At 36.2% G+C, this 3766-nt stretch overlaps 1 protein-coding gene across 2 annotated transcripts in view; it reads right to left on the bottom strand.

Moving 5' to 3' along the window:
• Window positions 1-1806: 1806 nt before the first annotated feature.
• Window positions 1807-3766, bottom strand: part of NLK (nemo like kinase) — a 191780-nt gene continuing 189820 nt past the window's right edge. Inside the window, exon 12 of one of the 2 annotated variants that reach the window (XR_002825451.1) lies at window positions 1807-3537. The gene's annotated coding sequence lies outside the window, so the exon portion shown is untranslated. The remainder of the gene's footprint in view (window positions 3538-3766) is intronic. The other variant, XR_001121533.2, reaches the window with a different exon arrangement.

Raw genomic sequence — 3766 nt, forward strand, 5'->3', positions numbered from 1 at the left:
TCATTCATATAAAAAAACACAAGCTTGATTATGCAGAGCATTTTGGGAATGATCCACAAAACTGGAAACGGTGGTTTCCTCTGGGGAGAAAGATTTCCTTTTCATTATATACCATTTTATATGTGAATGTATTACCAACTCAAAAAATCAAAGTTTTTTAAAAGTGGCTTGCCACATTGTCTTATTTAAGAGATTTTTCTTGTGAAGGATAAACACTGTTAACAACTCTAAGGTAAAGCTGTTCATTTACAAGAAAGAAAATAAGCAATTGTTGTAATTAAGAATTGGATAAAGAAAATTATTATGAAAATTTAGTAGTAGTATCTAAATAAATCAATCTTTCTTTACTCAGAGCCCTTTGCTTTCTCTGAGACAGGAGAGTGACCACTGGATCAAAGACCTTTTAAGTCTGCTACCTGACATAAACACTGACCTCTTAGCAAGAAGGCCCACTTCTTAAAAGCATTCTACAAACAGTAACCTGAAAAACATTGTAATCTACCACTTTTTCCCAAGTATCTGGGCATTGTTCACACACTGATAAAACTCACTTAAGTAAAGTGTAGGGAAATAAAATTTGCCACTTACGTGCTTGATTCTCAAAATATTTTACATTAAAATAGGAGAAACTGGATGTCCAATCCAATAAGTAAAATCAGTCTCTTTAATTCAGCTCCAATTTCCAAAACAGAAAACAAGATTCAATAGCATCTAACTCATTAACCAAGGCATTTTGTTTTTCCTTTATATCATTTAAAACATTAGTTTTAGTTTAAAACAAAAATATATTAAAGAAGAGAATGCAAAATTTACATGAATTATGGAGTTAAGATGGGAGCACACTATTTCTGGCTTATGTAACTGGGGGGATGGTGAAGCTGAGGCCCAGGACTGAGGGTTGGGGCATAGATGGAGTACTCTAACTTGAGTCATTCTCTTCTATCCCACCCACCAAAAAAAGACAAACCTGGTATTGTGTTTCCAAGAGCACACCCTGGCATCAGGTCCCAATGTGAACAGAGAAGTAGCTACAGCTTGGGCCAGCTCACAGCTCTGCTCGAGCCCCCCACCCCCTTCTACTATAATCATACCTCCCTTCTCCTCCACAACTCTGCATGAAATCCTCAGGATGGCCTGGGCCAGTTAAGCCTCAACCATTTGCTAGTCTGGGCTAGATCAGGAAGGGAAAAAGAAAAAAGCCAGAAGGGAGAAGTGAGAAGAATGATTTAAAAATAATAGTAAAGTTGTGGGGGAAGAAAATTATTTCATTATGGAGATGTTTGAGATTCCGATAAGATATCCAAGTAGAAATTTCTAGTAGGCACCTAGTAGAGAAATCTGGGTATAAAGATGAGAGGTGTTGAGTCATTCTCTTAGAGTCATTGAGGCCATGGGGGTAGATGAGGTCACCTAAGATAGCAGTGGATCTCAGTCTTGTTTGCACATTGGAATCAATTGGCGAACTTAAAAAAAAAAAAAGAAAAAAGATGTCTAATCCTTCTTCCAGAGATTCTAATTTGGCACTGGGAGTTCTAAAAGTTCTCCAGGTGATTCTAATGTGTAACAAAGGTCAAGAACCATTAGTTAGAGTAAGAAAAGAAGCCAGGAATGAAACACAAACATTCGAGGATTACATACAGGAAGGAGCCCATGAGGAAGAGAGATGTGGCCCGAGAAAAACACAGTGGTGTCACAGAAGCCAAGGTACACGTGCCTGGCAGTACATACAGCGACCATGAACTTTTTCAGCCTCTAGGGTTTATTGGGAAGCTGCTGTACCACTGGATTAAACATTCTTAACAGGGTCCTTTATGACTGTTTGAAACCGAAGAAACAGGTATGTGCTACAAACTACTGTTTTCACAGGTATTATATGAGGTGCCTGAATTTTTGGTAGGAAAAAAATAGAAATTTTGAAAATTTTTGTTACACATATGTACCAACAGACCCCAGTGGGGACTCCTGGGTATAACTAGTGGTACTTCACGTGTACCATTAAACACTTAGGGTAGGCTTGTAGGAGGGGCAACAACAACAACAAAAAATCCATAATACCTACTAAAAATGCAGACACACCCAATGATTCAGCATGCTTCCATTAATGAAAAGACATGGTATCAACAAAACACTCAAAGCAGAAAATAATTGGGTCACCACAGGGTTAAGGAGAAGCGGCGAGTGGCGTACTGCAGAGTAGACTCTTAAGTGTCCACTTACCGCGGTGCTATTCAGGCTTTACCACTAAAGTGCCTCTTCCACAGGAGATGGGGATATTCCTAAAGAGTTTAATACATGACCTGGCATTTGATAAACACTGTTCTTTTAGGAGAGTTAATTAATTCCCCCAGAGATCTGGCAGCATGGTAGGAAACAGCCCCTATAAAAGCTGTCTTAACTTCAAAACTGATGCAAACTTTACATTTTGTTCTTCAATATAGTTTTATCTTAACATAAAAGTACTATTTTAAATGGCATACCATAAAGGAAAAACAAAATAAAACTTAATTCCAAACCAGATGAGCCACTACAAGAAGTTGTCTTCATTTTCTGAGCTCTTAATGTATTATTACGTACTTTATACTGAAATTAAACTGCAAACAAATTGTAGCTGATTACAGTCCTGACTTGTCCATGCTAGCTTTAGAAATTCTACATTTTTGAAAACAGGGTTCTCTGCGTAAAAAAAAAAAAAAGAAAACATCTGACTGGATCAGAAATGCTGAGGTCTAGAAAGACTTCCGAATTGTATATACAAATCACACTATCTTTGATATCAGTTAAACTAAGTTTTCAATCCGTTTTTTGGCAATCTAAAGTTTCTGCAGAGATTTTTTAAAAAAATATAAAACTAGTTTCCTCCAATATCAAAATGGAAATATAAATAGGGAAATGTCTCAAAACACTGCCAAGTCAGGAAACAAGCTGTACTGAAGAGGAAACAAAGGAAAGGAATTGAAATAACACAGCACAGATGACACCTCTTTTTCAAATGTCACATTTAATGTTTTCACCACTGTACTTCAAATCTACATTGTACAAAGTGACCAGTAAGTGTGCCACGGTAATTGACCAACCTCTGAGATTGTACCTTTCACACCAGTGTCTTCTTGGGCTCTTTTGATACTAAACACGTTTCTCATTCAAGTGAATTGAAATGCTTCAGTTGGGTTGATTCTCAGGAGCCTCATAAAAAAAAACAAAGATATTGCACCATCTTTGTTTAGTAATTCAATGTTTGTTTCTTTCACAGCAAATAATTACTTCATTGAAGTTAAAACTTCCAGACATAACTTATTAATAGTCTTCAAATTCAGCTCAGATCACTCAAGATGAAAATCTCTGCTAAATACAGATAACTTACAATAACTTTAAACAGTTAATTGTCCATAACACACACCAAGGTTTTTTCCTAGACCAATTTTAAGACGATCCATTAGTATTCCTTGTACAGGTGAAAAACGATCTTCAATTTTGTCTTTTTTTTTTTTTAATATAAAAGTTGGAAGGGACATTCAAGTTTCAAGTCTCCACATTGAACTTAAAAAAAAAAAAATAATCATCATTAGCATGTGGAGGTAAACAAGCCAAGTTGTATAACTCCAGGAGGTAGAGGCCTTCAATTTGTATTCATATATACATATGCACAGAAGAATTCAGTGTTCCAACAGAAAAAAGAATTTGTCAAAAAGTAATAAGTTATTTACTACTGTGACATTTCAAGACTCCCACAGCTTTGCCTAAGGACACAAACACATTTGACATAATT

This window comes from Trichechus manatus, unplaced genomic scaffold (genome assembly GCF_000243295.1).
Source record: "Trichechus manatus latirostris isolate Lorelei unplaced genomic scaffold, TriManLat1.0 scaffold00138, whole genome shotgun sequence".
Taxonomy (NCBI): domain Eukaryota; kingdom Metazoa; phylum Chordata; class Mammalia; order Sirenia; family Trichechidae; genus Trichechus; species Trichechus manatus.